The sequence below is a fragment of the Peromyscus leucopus genome, chromosome 3 (genome assembly GCF_004664715.2).
Source record: "Peromyscus leucopus breed LL Stock chromosome 3, UCI_PerLeu_2.1, whole genome shotgun sequence".
Taxonomy (NCBI): Eukaryota; Metazoa; Chordata; class Mammalia; order Rodentia; family Cricetidae; genus Peromyscus; species Peromyscus leucopus.
In genome coordinates, this window is record NC_051065.1 from 24,945,258 (window position 1) to 24,963,230 (window position 17,973).

Genomic DNA, 17,973 nt, shown 5'->3' on the forward strand with positions numbered 1-17,973 from the left:
AAAAGATCTTTACCAGCCCCTCATCTGACAGAGGGCTGATCTCCAAAATATATAAAGAACTCAAGAAACTAAACATCAAAATACCAAACAATCCAATTAAAAAAATGGGCTACAGATCTAAACAGAGATTTCTCAACAGAAGAATCTCAAATGGCCACATGCCCCTCGACTGAAGAATGAATAAAGTAAATGTGGTACATTTATTTATACAATGGAGTATTACTCAGTAGTTAAAAAAAAACCCAATGACATAATGAAATTTGTAGGCAAATGAGTAGAAGTAGAAAAAAGTCATCCTGAGTGAGGTAACCCAAACCCAGAAAGACAGACATGGTATGTATTCACTCATAAGTGGATATTAGACTCAAAGCAAAGGATAACCTATAATGAGATTGGTGACTACCCTAATTGTCATCATATAATCTATATCCAGCAACTGATGGAAGCAGATGCAGGAACCCTGAGCCAAGCATTGGGCTGAGCTCCTGGAGTATGGCTGAAGAGAAGGGGGAGTTATTATAGGAGCAAGAGAAGTCAAGACCATGATGGGGAAAACCACAGAGACAGCTGACCTGAGCTAGTGGGAGCCCACAGAGTCTGGATTGATGGCTGGGGAACCTGCACGGGACCAACCTAGGCCCTCTGAATGTGGGTGACAGTTGTGTGGCTTGATCTGTTTGTGGGGCCTCTGGCAGTGGGAGCAGGACTTATCCTGCATACATGAACTGGCTTTTTGGAGCCCATTCCCAATGGTGGGATACTCTGCTTAGCCTTGATGCAGTGGGGAGGGAAGAATCGGAAGGATGGGAGGGAGAGGGAACTGTGGTTGGTATGTGAAATGAAAAAAAATTAAATAAATAAAAAAGAATCAGTCAAACTCCATACTGTTGGAACTGTTTAATTTGAAAATTATGATCTATGAGATCCAGACAGCTGACACATAGAGAACATAAATGTATAGAGTTTTACATATACGATAAGGTCATTAAAACAAACTTAAATATAATTACAGTGGGCCCATGTGGCTTTTCCTGAGTAACTATATGAAAGTTTTATTTCAAGCATTTAAGCAACTGAGGGATTCACTCTGATCTAAAACTGATAGCTTGTATTATTTACTTTCCCATTCTTTCAAATGTAGCTATGCTACCATCAACTTCAGAAAGGCGCAAATAAGTATTTAAGAACATTTATTTTTAAAGAACAAATAAAATTGTATATGAAAACTTTTTTTTTTTTTTTTTTTTTTTTTTTTTTTTTTTGGTTTTTCGAGACAGGGTTTCTCTGCGTAGCTTTGCGCCTTTCCTGGAGCTCACTTGGTAGCCCAGGCTGGCCTCGAACTCACAGAGATCCGCCTGGCTCTGCCTCCCGAGTGCTGGGATTAAAGGCGTGCGCCACCACCGCCCGGCTGTATATGAAAACTTTTAATGTATAAGGTAATACATGCATTGTGTGTGTCTGTATCTATGTGTCTGGGTATGTGTGATATAAGATAGATACATAGGACAAGAATGATCCCTAAGTGGCTTAATATCTAACACACAACAAGCAAAATGATGCACAGAAGATATGCCCAACCATGCTGACAGTGTCTGCTGCGGTTGGGATGTCTTTTCAGTGTTCCTTCTCACCAGAAGACTCCTGTGTTAGGAGTTTGCTTCAAAGGACAGGGTGCCAAACTGTTGAGATTTCAAAGAGGTGGAGTCTAGTGGGAGGTGATCGGGTCATTGTGGGTGTGTCACTAGAAGGGATAAAACTAGTTCTTGTAGGGCCTTGAGAGATTTTGGGTTGTTTTTTCATTTTGTTTGAGACACTATGTAGCCTACACTGGATTTGAGTTAGAAATTCTCTAAAGTGCTGGAATGACAAACACCTGCCCTCATGTCTGGGAGACACAAGCTGTCACAGGAGACACTGAATTCCTCATGGCTTTCAGTATTGCTATATGATCTTCTGTCTCAAATGTGCACCCACCCTGGCCTCATCCATCATGATATAGTACAGCCAAAGGGGTCCTAGCCAGAGGCAGCACTATGCCATTTGTACTTGCAGCCCCTGAAAGTATGAGATAATAAACCTGTTTTCTGGGAAACACAATGAAGCAAATCAACCGTGGAGAATTGGGCTTCTTTTATTTTTTTTTTTTATTATTATTATTATTTTTTTATTTTTTTATTTTTTTGGTTTTTCGAGACTGGGCTTCTTTTAAAGTAGAGGACTTGACCAAGATATAATTAACGCCGAAAATAAGGGGGGGGGGAAGGAGAACTGCATATGATGGCATATTATGATATTCCTACCACCTCACTTAGAGTCTAAGGCAGAAGGATGAACAATGGGAGGCAAGCTTGGACTAGATAGCAATGCCTTCTTTAAAAAGTAAATGAAAAAAATTATGTAAGTCAAAGATGCAGTGATTTTAAAATATACCACAGCAGTAGCACAACAGACCAACTACTACAAACATCATTTATTCCATATATTTGACATCTACATAAAAATTATTTTTTTCTAAAACCAGCTAATTACTACATTTTATTCTATAAATGAGAACTAAAGAGCTATAACCATACCCCCACTGCCAAAGGAAGAAAAAGTAAATTCAGATGACTTTGATGGAAAGTCTTTCAAATGTTAAAGTAAGATATGCAAGTTACTGCAGGACATAGGAAAGGATGAGATGCTATCCATCTAGTCTCCAAGGGACAGGGTCAACCCAGACAGAGGCAAGGAAGGGGAAACTAAACTCTACAGTCACAAATACACTTCCACAAATTATCATACCAGGTAACAGGACTCAATACTGAGCTGACCAACTCACAAAGTAAGATCAAACATGAAAACTCCTAGGAATGAAGGAAGAGCTAAGCATCTGTCAATATGCACCTCCAAAATCAACAAGAAAAGGGGTAGGGTGTTGGATGATAAGAAAGAACTCTTATGACATTACCTACACAACACATGATGATTTTGTACTAAAAATATAACAAAGTCTTTGCTCTAACATTGTTTAACTGTTGTGGATTTTATATTACTTCTGAATTGTTTTCATTTTTTGAAAAATAAAGTATTTGTGCATGTTGTTGAAAAAAACAGAGCTGGGAGCAAAAAAAAATAATAATAAAAATGAAACAAAAAGTCCTGATTCTCAAGGGAGGCCAATGACCTGCTTAATGTCTGCCCTGTGACCCAGCATCATGACCTGCAGCAGAGAGGTTTCCCAGAGACAGGTTTTAGGAAATGAGATCTTTTCAAGTCAAGCCTTTAAATTTACTTCACATTTTAAACAATATATACCTTTGGTATTTTGATCAAGTCTTTAAATGTTTGACTCCATGTTTCTTTACACACAGGGCACAGAAACATGGTTTGTGGGCATGTGTGCAGGGACACCATCCAGATTCAAACAGAGCTGGTGGCAGCTCTGTCACCTTGTGTAGGTCACATCACTTTCATCTGTGTAATGACTGACAATCAGCACACCCACCTCAGATTTCCATTTGTGAAAATTAATACTACTTCCAGAATGCCAGTGCACATCAGATAATAGAGATGATGATGATGATGATGATGTTCTGTCTTGTGTTTAAATTAGGGAGGAATATGTGGAAGAATTGAAATACAAAATGAGACTAAAAATGTAGTGAGGGGGAAAAAAGCCATTCCTAAGTGGCAGCATTTCCTGGTTCCGAGTGAGGCCTGTCTTCTTACACATCCTCTTCACATTACACTGCTCTCTCTGCTCAACCACTAAGAGGGACCCAGCACATACACCACAGACCTCACATTGTTCTGAGTGATCGGGATCAAGGGTCTGAAGAATCTTTGGTGCAGGAGGGGCAAACAGGAATGCAAAGCCAAACTTGGCTGTCCAGTACAGTACTGGTGTTCCACAAACAATTCTACCCATACTAAAAGCTGTTTATTTCACCTTCCTGTTTTATAACGATTTCTTCCTATTACTGTAGTTAAAAAAAAAAAAAGACAGAGAAACAGCCCCCCCCCTTTAAACAGGAGGTTTGAATCAGATGTAGCAAAATTACAAATTTCATTCAATCTTTCTTTAACTTCTTTCCTCATTTCAGGATCGTGTGTCGCTTATGATTTGGACTAGTGTGGAAATAAGGAGCTAAAAAAAGACATCACAAGGTACCTTGATTCTTCCATTTTTCAAGGTGAATCTGAGTTCGGTTTTGAGCAGAAGGTTCTGTGGCAAGTGACACACAGATCACTTTCCTGTGTGATGGACAGATCCTCTCAGATCCGTCCAGCTTCATCTCTGGCAATTTCTTCTAATCCTGAAGCAGTACTTACAGCACAGCTCCTGAAGTCTGCATTTCAAGCAGCTCACCCTTCTGAAGTCTCCAGAGCTGTGGGCACTGGCCTCTCTTCTTTCCTCCCCTGATGGGCCTACCTCTCCCCCTCACATTCACCACACCACTGCTGTTTGTCTTCAGGGTAATGTCATTTAGAAGAACTACAGATGCTTCTGTCTGACGGGTTTATATTTGATGCCTAGGAACTTCAAATCAATCTTCCTTGGAGTAGGTGGATCCAAGTGTGGCTAGATTGATAGACCACACAGAAAGAGAGGACGTGAAGACTGGTTCCAACGATTCGGCCCCACCTGGCTAGCTGTTCCTTCCTTACTGCTGATTGCTCATGGAATATTGCTAGGGGCAGGAATCTGGGGAGATGCCTGAAATGAGAGCCCACTGAAGACTAAATATTCATAACAAAAGAGTCTGTACGGTCCTGAATCTGCTGGTCATCCTGGTGGAATTTCTTATTGGCTGGATCATATTAGAAGGCAGGAGAGGATCTTGGCTTTGTAAAGTGCAAGGCATGGAGAAACCACAGAAAACGAAAAGACTTCATCACCATAAACACTTTAGCAAAGCAGAGTCTTGGAGAATTTAAGTCACATGCAGGCTTTCAAACCACAGTGACCACCAGCAGTCACGTGCCGGTCAGTCATGAGGCTTAACTAGCAAGACATGAATGAAAAGCCACAGCATGGCAATATTAAAACAGGTCCATGCAAAAATAGCTCTTAAAAAGAGAACCAGGGGAAAGAGGGAGGGAGGGGAGAGGGCTTGGGGGTGAGAGAAGGTAGACCAGCACCAGAAGGGAAGACAGGAGAGGGCTGGATGGCAACATTCAACTTTCTGTTGTTTTCATAGACAGAAACAACACACGTCCACAGAACACTGCAGCTGAGAAAATTAATGAAACTCTGGCAACCTCTTGGACATGAAGGTTTGCCCATTTTCCACTGGCAGAAATGATTCTATTCAATTGTGAGGTATGGCCCAGCACTCATTATGTATTTATGGATCTTTTTAGTCTATCTTATTCTTCATCAACTCAGGTTTCAGTGTTGGCTCCAAATAATCAAACTTCCTATTCAAAAGTCATCAAGTTCCTTGGGGTAATTTTGCTTTTGGATGTCCTGGGCTTATAGAAGGGACTTTCCTAATCAGACAAACAAAAGCCCCTTCCCAAACATATGTATCTGTTTCTGTTCACTGGTAATGTTAAGTATGCTGTCCACAGCTGAGTTAAGTCTGATGTTCTTCAGAAGCACTGCCAAAATAAGGGAATAAAAAGAGCACAGTCTATTTTTAAGTATCTAGGCTAAAAATAAAGATCCTAGAGAGGATAACCAACAAAACCCATCATTTTGAAATTACTACGAAAAGCTTCCATACTCTTTACATTGTTGATTTAATTTCCCACTTGACAATATGGAAAAGTCAATATGCTCACACTTAGTAAAAATTTTATAATAGTGAGAAGAAAAACAATTTGAGCCTTTAGCATAAGAATGTGGAGATAATACAGAGACTAAGAACTACTTCACAATTTCTATGTTCTTAATACCTGGACTAATTTTATGTTTAAATACCAAAGCTCAGTTATAATTTTATTATGAAATTAATGAAATATAACTTATAAACAAAAGTTCATTGAAGTATACAGTACAAAAACATGGCATATGTTAAATGTTAGGAATTAGCTGCTTAAGACAGATAAATTGAAGCATCCAAATATTAGGCCCTCACTGCCCTTGGATTGTTTGAAAATCCTCTTATTACACAATCCAGTTTGATTCCAGGTATCCCCTCTTCATCCAGGCAAGAGAACCATTATAGAGAAACTTTAAATGGTAATCTGGATTATAAGAGATCAAAACACTGCAAATAAAAATACTGTAATTTTCTAAAGGAAAAGAGCCATTATTCACTCTTCAGTGGTATCTCATGTGGTCACAAATTTATGGCAATAACAATAACTCAGTGTGAAAAGGTGGTAACTGTAACAACTGACTAAGGTTACCTTTATTAACATTGTACCATGTCTAGGACATGACACATGTAACTTTTTTTAAACTGTGATGATTAATTATCATTGTCAGTTAATAAGAATAGGAATCCTTTGTGAGACCCATACCCTGACATGGATATGAATGTGTTTCCAGAGAACCATCCTGAAAGTGGGTGGTACCATCCCTTGGAATGATGTTTTAACTAAACAAAAAATGGCAAAAAGAAGAAGTCAGGTGAACACTACCATCCACCTCTCTCTGCTTTTCTGACTGGAAAGGCACTATGATCAGCCACCTCACATACCTGCTATGTCTTCCTGCCATAGAGGAACTGTATCTCTTCAACTGTGTTGCAAAATAAATACTTCTGTCCTGTAAGTTGCTTCCTAACAGATATTTGGTCACAGCAATAAGAAAAGAACATGATAGATTACATTTTTTTGGCACGCCATCAGAAGGTCAGTATCAAATTAAAATAGCACTTTCACAGTGACTATGAACTTTGGAAGACTATCTAACCTTTTAAATCTATCTAACCTTAGTTCATTACCATCACACAATTCCCCAGGGAACTGTCACTGCTCCAGAGAAGGGAAGAAAGCTTATAGAAGCTGAACACACCTTTCTTCTACAACAATCACAAGCATTTCCCTCAAGGTAAAAGCTCGATTTTAAACAACCCAGATTGCTGCAAGAATTAAAACTTCAAATTACTAGCAGTTATGTTCAAACTGCTCTTACATGCAGCCCACAGGTTTAAATTGACTTTGGAATTGTATTTTTCCCTGTGAAATTTAATAGCACTCACCTATTTCAGTCCTAAATCATAACTAATCAAATCATAATGATGCAAGTTCCAAAATATGAGAATCATTCATTAATGAAGAAAAATCAAAAGAAAGCTCCACCCACAGCATGTAAGACAAAATTCACAGGCATTCCAGGCAACTAATGAAGGGAGTTTGCATCTAGTATATATAAGAAAGAACTATTTTTTTAAACTGTGGTGTTAGGTCAACTTTAAGCAAGCAATCAACTATTATTCAGGCTACAATGCCAATGCATTATAACTCCCCAGCACCTTTAACAAAAACAAGCATTTGTAAACTAGCACAGAGGTGCCACCTTTTCCTCTGAGGCTCCAATTACAACTGAAATATTGTGCTTCTGATATCACAAGAGACAACATAGCCTTCAATCTACATATCCTAACACAAGTGAAGACATTACTCTCAAATATTTCACTATTTCTAAACAAACTTATTTCAAATATTACAAAGCCTATTTCTAAACTATTTTATTTTTATCTGGTTTTAAACCACACAGGAAATGTTTGAAATTCTCTCAATAAACCACACACATATTCCCTAGGGACAGTAAAAGTAATTAGGACAAAAGTAGATTATGTTACACAAAAATTCTTCTGCAATAACCAGTGTGGAACAGTTTACTTCTAAATGAATTACACATTTCTTTTTAATCATTTAACATTTTCTCCTCCTTTGTGGTAATAATAAACCTATGTGTGGCTGTCCATAATTCTGCCTAAATGCTTGCAGCTGTCATTTCTCAATCCAAGATGCACGAGCAGCCTGGGGCTGGTGAGCATGCAGGAGACATTTCCAACCACATTCCCATCATGCAAAACCAGCAATCTTAAATATCCCTTCCATTAAAACAAAATACTTGCTATTTGACTTCTGGGAATAACATCATATGGAGAAGGATTAGACAGCCCCACAAAGGGAGTCAGACTCATAAAAGGAATGCACACATTCATGCTCCAATACTTTGTGTCTCTAGTAGTTTCAATATTGCTGATGCTAATTCTTAAACTCAAATGCATTTTCATCTACAGGAGTCTTAGGAAACTTCTGAAGGGGAACAAGTAGTCTTCCCTTTTTAAATTAAGCAAATTCAATGCATAAATGGAGACAATTCTGGAAATCTATGGAAACCTATGAGATATTCTACAGCTCATTTATAGCTGTATTGAATGTGCTCTCCAAAGTCAAGGGATGGTAGGACTACCTAGTGTGGTTCAGAAGTCATACAGCAAACCACTCCCAAGCCTAAACCACAGAAGAAGAGCGAACAGCATCAGCTTCAAATAATCACTTCTCAAAATGTTTGTGGTACTTTGAGACAAGGTTGAGTTTTTAAGGAAAAATAAAAACAGAAGTATATAGAGAATGGAATATAATAACAGTAAATTGCCATAAGAATTTGAAAAACAAAAAGAAGTTAAAATTGTTTAATATTTTCTTTTTCTCATAGTGTGTCCTAAAATGGATTATTCTCAAAATTAAAAATTATGCATACTTGAAGCTCACTGCAATACAGTTCATTTTCCAAGCCATGTATCTCTTGCCTGACCAGCTCCCCTGCAAGTGGTACCAAACAGAGAAGGAGGAGACCGTTCAATGGACAAAGTGCTTACCACGTAAGCACATGGACCTGAACTCAATCACAGCACCCACATACAAAAGTGAGGGGAGCCTGGAAACCTATCTCCAATATCAATATGGGAAGCAGAGACGGGATCCTGGAGCAAGCTGGCTGTTTAGATGAGCTGAACTGGATACCTCTGTGTTCAGTGAGACACACTGACTTAGTAAATAAACCATTGATGGAGACAACCTCTGGCCTCCAAATGCATATTCACATATGTTGCACATGTATCCCCACACAGATATGCCCACACATGCAAACACATACACACACACATATACATATGAAACAAAAGGGTCTGGAATAGTACTCCAGGATATCTTAATTCTGAAATCACTTTTTGGAGCCACCCTCTCAGAAATATGAAAGACCATAAAATTATGGAGTGAGGGCAATAATAAGCAAAAGAAATTTGAAACAGGGAGAGATCAGGAGGTAGAAAGAAGAGATCAAGACCAGAAAGAGAAGATAGCAGTAAATAACATGACTAGTCTAGAATCATTTTGGTTCGGTTGTTTGGTTTGGATTTGTGGTTGTTGGGGGTTGTGGGGAGAAAAGATATCACACTGTGGTCAGGCTGGCTTGAAACTCTCTGTATAGTCTAGGCTGGCTTCACCTTCTCAAGGACTGGGGTGACAGTACCTGGCTAGTGTGCCCAGCATGTATGGAAGGATGACCGGAGGGCCTCTTCATTAGCTTTCACTGAGGGTAAGATAGTACTCATACCAGAGCTGGCCACACAAGAGACATGTGACTTAGAAAATGAACTATACTGCAGGAACCTTCAAGTGTTTCAAGTGTGTATAATTTTTAATTTTAAACATATTAATTTTAGGACACATTATGAGAAAAAGAAAATATTAGACATTGTTGATCCGTTTCAGTTTTTTGTTTCTTTTCTTTTCATTTTGTTTGTTTGTTTGGTTTGATTTTTTTTTTTTGCAAGTCACCTCAAAGTCTGTATCAATCTTCCAGGGCATTATAAATGAGTGAAAGATTATAAAACTCATAAAGATGAATAAAACATCTTCATTACATAGGAATTTGCTAACAACTCTGAGAGAAATACAAATGAAATCAAACATGTGCCACAGCATTCTTCTTCTGCACAATTAAAAGGAAACAAAATCTCGATCAGACCCTTTCCCTGATTACAGTACTTTTGGCAACCTTTCCCAAGACAACAGGGAAGGGTGTATGAGAAGCAATGATATTAAAATTTTCCTAAATACTGAGGAGTTCTTCTGTCTAGTTATGAAACCTGATTGTCTGGGGAAGAACGCCTGTGGGCCACAAACTCCAAAATAGTACCAGTCAAAACTCTCTTGAATGAGAGATCTCTGGGAAAAACATGGTTAGAAACGCCTCCTCCTGGCTGGACTAACACACAATGTACAATGGTACATGTTTAGAGAAAGGCTTCTCAAACACTAAGGTCTACATAATGTCTGTTACAGCCATGGCGGAGGGAACTTACAGTTGTCCCTATGGCGTACATGAAGCATACGGTCTTGTAGGTAAAGATCTCTTACCTCTCCCCTCACTTTTTCTGTGTGTGTGTGTGTGTGTGTGTGTGTGTGTGTGTGTGTGTGTGTGTGTGTTGCTTGACACAGGGTCTCACTATATAACCCAGGATGGCACAAATACAGTGAAACAACAATTTCATTCTTTTTTTTCCTTAAAGTTTAGACACTTGTAACACTTCCAACAATGAAACTTTTCCCAGGCATGTGATGTATTTAGCAGGAATACTTGGTACTTTAAATATGAACCTTGAGGTTTCTAGAATAGACCACTGCTATTGCACACCATAACACGCTTTTGGTTCTAATGTCAACATCTAGTCAGTATTTGGGAGCTCACAATACCCCTTCCTTTTCTTGATTGATGCAATTTGCCACAAAAAAAAAATGTTGTTGAAAAAAAGTTTCAAGGAAAAGAATGAAACTTCACTGCTCAGTTACAGAAGAATTCAGGTTGTGCTTTCCTGATTCCAGGGTGAACATAACGTTTGAAAATTTGCCTCAGCCAATTTTTAAAAGACAGCACTGGCATTCAAACTTGAATCAATTATACCAAAAATAATCTCATACAGTCACACTAGAGAGTTTTGAGTAAAATATCTCTCAATATTTACATCTAACTAATTAGTGGGCTTGGCACACAATCACCATACTCATAATCTGAAACTGGCTATAATTTCTACCAAGGAGATAAGCATAAGACACATTTGGCAAAGAGGGTGACCACACACACAGTGAACACTTGATATCACCCATGATACAAAAGCCTGTGCTAACAAAAGCTGAGTCACAGTCCCCAGTGAGAAAACGAGGTTACGCAAAGTTAAAATAAGGGTAGAAACAAGTGACTATTAAAAAATGTCGGAAAACAATCATCACTCAGATTTATTTTATTTGAAATTGCACATTTATGCCAAATTTGAAACAACATCAAAGTATGGATTTTTATGTTAATTAATGCACAGGGTATATTCATTTAAAAATGGGAATGGGCAGTTGAGAATCATATTTACTAATCTTGAATCTGTGTGTCCAAAACAATTTAAAAATTCAGGTAATACTTAATAAGAATATATACAAAAACGTACATGCATAAACATCCACAGGTTACATGTATGTGAGAAGAAATCAAATGTCTTCAAAGACAATACCACGCAGCACTGTAATCTCTGGGGTGATGGACAGTACTTGTGAGTAAGCATTGGCCAATTACACAAAAGCAAGTGATAATTCTCATAATTCATTAACTAAGCAAGGAATATGCCATGCCCAAGTTAGGTAGGAAAGGACATATACTGTTCCTGAAAAGAGTAATATAGTATTTGACACTAGGCAAATCCTACAATATTTTGTTCACTAGTAATAAGGTAAAACATAGGAAGGATATTAAATCTGTATGTATATATTTGAATTAGATTTTTAAAACTATGAAAATTTAGTAACTTTAAAAGAATGCTATATTTTATTAGATTTTTTTTTTCAAAATTAACTTTCCTTCAATTCCTGCTATATTTGGCCTTTTTGGTATCACGTCACATATTTGGATCCTTAAACCTGAACCCCATATACTAACTGTATCTTAAAAGGTTATCATGGGCTGGAGAGATGGCTCAGAGCTTAAGAACATTGGCTGTTCTTCCAGAGGTCCTGAGTTCAATTCCCAGCAAACTAATGATGGCTCACAACCATCTATAATGAGATCTGGATACAGGCATTCATGCAGACAGAACACTGTATATATAATAAATAAATAAATCTTTAAAAAAAAAAAAAAGGTTATCACACCCTTGGCAAAAATGAAGGGTTAACTGGTAAGAACAAATACTACACTTGATCTTAGCCAAAAGGCTGAGAAGCTGACCTACTCTGATGATCGGATGGCCGAATACCCTAATTGTCATGATAGAACTCACATCAAATGACTGATGGAAGCAGATGCAGAGAACCACGGCCAGGCCCCAGGTGGAGCTCTAGGAGTCGAATTGGTGAGAGAGAGAGGAGGGATTGTATGAACAAGAGATATTGAGACCATGATTGGAAAAAGCACAGGGACAAATAGCCAAACTGGTGGAAACACATGAACTGTGAACCAATCGCTGAGGAGCCCCCATGGAACTGGACCAGGCCCTCTAGATAAGTGAGACAATTGATTAGCTTGAACTGTTTGGGAGGCCCCCAGGCAGTGGGACCAGGACCTGTCCTTAGTACATGAGCTGGCTTTTTGGAGCCAGGGGCCTATGCTGGGATACTTTGCTCAGCCTTGGTGTAGGGAGGAGGGGACTGGACCTGCCTCAGCTGAGTCTACCAGGCTGAGCTGAATCCCCAGGGGAGTCCTTGCTCTGGAGAAGGTAGGAATGGAGGATGGGTTGCGGGGAGAGCAGAGGCAGAGGGCGGGAGGAGGGAGGACAGGGGAATCTGTGGCTGATATGTAAAATTAAATTAATTATAAAATTAAAAAAAGAAAAATTATAACTACAAAAAAATGAAGGGTTAAAATCTATTTATAAATTATCATTCATAGTTCTTTGCCATGGATAGGTTCTTCAAAAAATAGAAGAATACTGTTTATTATATAGAAAGGAAAAAAGTATATTCAGAACAAAATAATATAAAAGGAAAAATGGAACCCAACTAAAAGAGAAAGAGATGGGCCTGGATACAGGAAGTCAATTACACTGATGTCCAATGCACAGAGCTGCCTTTCAATGCACCAACACAGTCGGGATTTTAATTCTCCCCATCCCAGGCCTCCAGACAAAGGGAACAGCATGGCCATCAGAGAGAGGTGCTCAGCAGCTGGGACAAATCTTGAAGGTGGTAACAACTCCAGGTATTATTCCTAGTAGCTAGACAAGGACTTACTTAAAAAAAAAATATGGTCACCTTCTCTCTGTATCTGCCATACTCTCTAAGGTAGTTTAGTGAAAGATTACTCTGAATCACATGTGCATACATACATATACACATGTGTGCAGGCACATTCACAATGCTGTTCTGTGGAATGTTGAAATGAAACTGGAAATTGCCTGCTACAATGTTAGTATGTGGCACATAAAATGAGAATCTTGCTGCAGCCCTCAGGATGAAAAGCTGCCCATTTACCTGTTACAGATGCTATTATCAAAAACAAGAATGATCAAGTGTCCTTCGACCCCTTTACAATCTGCCTGTCAATTCACAGTACTGTTCAGTGGGCTGAAATCTGATTTGTTGTTATAAATAAAGATCATTGGTCTTTCGTTTTCTTCTAATAAATACTAGTGAATAATCATATTCTTCCTTCAACATATTCTCAAATTTCTAACTAGATTACTAACACTGTCCTCACTGCTTCTGCTCCTTATCCAAGTAAACCAGATAAAGAACTAGAAGGGGGAGAAAAGACAACCAACTTGAGTTTCCAGATGCCCCGATCATGGCTGAAACAGAGATGGCTAACTGGGGCTCCAAACTAGAAAGCATGTCACATATCAAGGAAAAATGAAAAATCCCCCATATGGAAAGTTCTTACTTAGCAAATAGTTGCCATGACTAATTAGCTTTTTAGTTCCTGGATTATGAAATGGAGATGAAGCATGGGCATCTGTTGAGAAATTAAAACGAGAGAGACAGAGACAGAGAGACAGACAGAGACAGAGAGACAGAGAGAGAGAGAGCTAGAAAAGAGTGTAAATTACTCACTGAACCTGGAATTTAACTCACAATACTGAAGCTCTGTCTCAAAAAAAAAAAAAACCCGAGGATTTAGTGATGTAAATGTAAAACCCAAAGGGTATATATTCTGAATAATGGTTTTGAATTCAGGCCACCAGCTAGTTTTCTACAACATGAATGCATATTGCTGTGTACACCACCACTGCAACCATTAAGACAAGTCATAACAAACAACAATTAGCGAAGATAAATATTTCTACTGAAATAAAAAATCCTAATAAAGAAACACTTCAGATTTTTTTATGTCTCTAAAATTTTAAGGATTTGATGGTAATGTAATCACTGTTAATTTGAGTATCTTCACTCATGTGACCTTTGTCACATTTAATAAACGTAACAATTGATGGATACCAAAATGGTATGTGCTTCACTGCATTAATGTGAACAAAACTAACAAATTATGCAGTGATTTATATAATCACAAGCTTAAGAATAATTCATAATTAAACTTTTTAAGATTTCAAGATAGAGATGACAAACAGAACACATATCTACTTTATACTCTGTCAAAGCCACATATCACCACACTGTAGATGCTCTAAAATAAACAGTAACTAGATTACCACAGTAAGACCCAGAGGCACAAATATCACAGTGTCAGTGAGGAAAGTCTAGCAGCAGTACTCTTTATATACAGAACTGTCGGGGGGACAGTGACATTCAGACACAGGAAGTCTACAGATAGAGATTAACTGGAAGTGCTCCGTAGCTACTTAGTCCTTAGATCCCTGTCCTAGCTGTTTACAGACAGACCCTCTTCTTGAATACAAAGAGGGTATGTGAGCTGAGAAATCAAATTAAGATCAGATATCATCCAAAGTAGGACCTCTCTGGGCACTGTATACACACTACACCTACATACACATGCACACACATACCTTTAATAAAACTTTTCAAAAGACATATTTAAGAGACAGTAAAAAAGTTTCATTGTATGTTTAGAAAGAACAGAACTGATTTTCTTAATGTAGAAGGTACAAGGTGAAGATCTCTGTTTCCCTAATGAACTTAAAACCGAAGGACTCAGTCTCCATGCAAGTGTGACAATGATGTCATCACAAATACATGCCTGACACCTAGAGTGGAAAATATACACCTTTACCACAGCAAGGACTGCACACTGATTTAAAAGGTTATGTGACCCGAGATAAATATTCACATAAGAAACAAGAAATAACTACTTTTAAACAAGGAAACCCAGGCACTGTGACATAGGTCTGAAATCCCAGGGCTTAGAAGGCAGAGGCAGAAAGATCAGCAGTTCTGCAAACAGCCCCTGCAACAGGAGATTTTGTGTCAACACAGACACAAACACACACACACACACACACACACACACACACACACACACCTGTGCACACACATGGACATGCACAAACACATGCATATACACACACAAGCACAAATGCATGCATACATGCACATATGCAAACACATACACACACAAATGCATGCACACATTCACCCACATACAGGAATACATACACACACAGCAAACAAGATGAAGGAAGTACACATTAAAATTATACAAATTTCTCAAGTTACTGCGAAAATTTGTGGACTGTTATTTCCACTTCATTTTGTGTGCTATATAGCAATATGCACATTCCCACTTACAATTAGCTAATGATGCTTTCTCCAGGTATTTACTGACATAATTCAAAGGTAACTGGAATCATTATCTTTATTGTGAAGATCTTGGGCACATTCAGCAAATAAAAAATTTTCTTGCACTTATAAGTAATACTTTCTCTAGTTCCCATTTTTGATAATTTTATTCTTAGTATGTCACTTTCCTGCCTTCCTATACCTTAACATGCACAATCACGTAAGCTTGTTATTTTCTTAAGAAATATAAGTCCAAGTGGATCAAAGACCTCAACATAAATCCAGTTACTCTGAAGAAGATAGAAGAGAAAGTAGGAAGCAGTCTTGAACTCATTGGCACTGCAGATCACTTCGTAAATATAACACCAGTAGCACAGACACTGAGAGCAACAATTAATAAATGGGACCTCTCGAAACTGAGAAGCGTCTGTAGGGCAAAGGACATGGTCAATAAGACAAAATGACAGCCTACAGAATGGGAAAAGATCTTCACCAACCCCACATCTGACAGAGGGCTGATCTCCAGAATATATAAAGAATATATATAAAGAACTCTAGAAACTAGACATCAAAATACCTAACAGTCCAATTAAAAAAATGGGCTATAGAGCTAAACAGAGAATTCTCAACAGAAGAAGCTCAAATAGCTGAAAACATTTAAGGAATTGCTCAACATCCTTAGTCATCAAGGAAATGCAAATCAAAATGACTCTGAGATACCATCTTACACCTGTCAGAATGGCTAAGATCAAATACACTGAAGACAGCTTATGTTGGAGAGGATGTAGAGCAAGAGGAACACTCCTATACTGTTGGTGGGAATGCAAACTTGTATAGCCACTTTGGAAATCAGTATAGCACTTTCTCAGAAAATTGGGAATTAATCTCCCTCAAGACACAGCTATACCACTCTTGGGCATATACCCAGGAATGATCAATCATACCACAAGAACACATGCTCAACTATGTTCATAGCAGCATTATTTGTAACAGCCAGAACCTGGAAAAAACCTAGATGCCCTTCAGCTGAAGAATGGATAAAGAGAATGTGGTACATATACACAATGGAGTACTACTCAGCAGAGAAAAACAATGACATCCTGAGTGAGGTAACCTAGACTCAGAAAGACAAACATGGTATGTACTCACTCATAAGTGGATACTAGATGTAAAGCAAAGGATAACCAGACTGCAACTCACAGCTTCAGGGAGGCCAGCTAGTAAAGAGGACCCTTGGAAAGATACAGGGATCGCACAGCGACAGAGAAATGGATGAGATCTACATGAGAAAACTGGGGATGAGGGGGGTAATGGAGGGCAAGGGTCGGGGGAAAGAGAGCTTAGGGGAGTGGGAGGTCCTAGCTGGATCAGGAACAGAATGGGAAAATAAGGAAAGAGATACCATGATAAATGGAGACACCATGGAAATAAGAAGAAGCAGAGTGCTAGAGAGGTGTCCAGGAATCCACAGAGATGACTCCACTATAGACTATTGGCAACGGTCGAGAGGGTGCCTGAGTTGACCTACTCTGGTGATCGGATGGCCGAACACCCTAACTGTCATGATAGAACCCTCATCCAGTGACTGATGGAAGCTGATGCAGAGATCCATGGCAAAGCCCCAGGCGGAGTTCCAGGAGTCCAATCGAAGAGAGAAAGGATTATATGAGCAAGAGATATTGAGACCATGATTGGAAAATGTACTCAACAACTGGCCAAACTACTGGAAGCACATGAACTGTGAACCAATAGCTGAGGAGCTCCCATGGTACTGGACTAGGTCCTCTGGATAAGTGAGGCAGTTGTTTAGCTTGAACTGTTTAGGGGGACCCCAGGCAGTGAGACCGGGATCTGTCCTTAGTGCATGAGCTGGCTTTTTGGAACCTAGAGCCTATGCTGAGACACTTTGTTCAGCCTTGGTGCAGGGAGGAGGGGACTGGATCTGCCTCATCTGAATATACCAGGCTCTGCTGACTCCCCATGGGAGACCTTGCCTTGGAGGAGGTGGGAATGGGGGGGTGACTTGTGGGGGGGAGCCTGGGGGGTGAGAGGAGGGAGGACAGGGGAATCCGTGGTTGATATGTAAAATCAATAGAAAATCTCTTAATAAAAAAAGAAAGATAACAGTATTTCTGGTAAAGAAAAGAAAATTAAAACTGTTTTCCTTTCTTTCCCAAGAAACCCTCTTTTTTTTTTTTTAAATATAGCTCTTATCTTCCCTGTGATTTCTCCACTACTAAATGCCTGTGGTTTAAATAATAGAATTATAAAATGAGAATTCAAAATGAAAGCGAAACAAATCTACAGAGGCAGATGTATTCAAACAAAACGGTCTGAAATATGTTGGAA

General features: G+C 38.8%; 1 protein-coding gene and 1 non-coding gene across 7 annotated transcripts in view; both read right to left on the bottom strand.

The window, feature by feature from the left end:
* The window catches only part of Cdk14 (cyclin dependent kinase 14), a 484,970-nt gene that overhangs the window by 197,621 nt on the left and 269,376 nt on the right, over positions 1-17,973 (bottom strand). The gene's annotated exons all lie outside the window — the stretch shown is intronic.
* Positions 11,973-12,162, bottom strand: LOC114688412. The gene has a single exon (XR_003733780.1). It is a non-coding gene; the product is annotated as a U2 spliceosomal RNA (small nuclear RNA).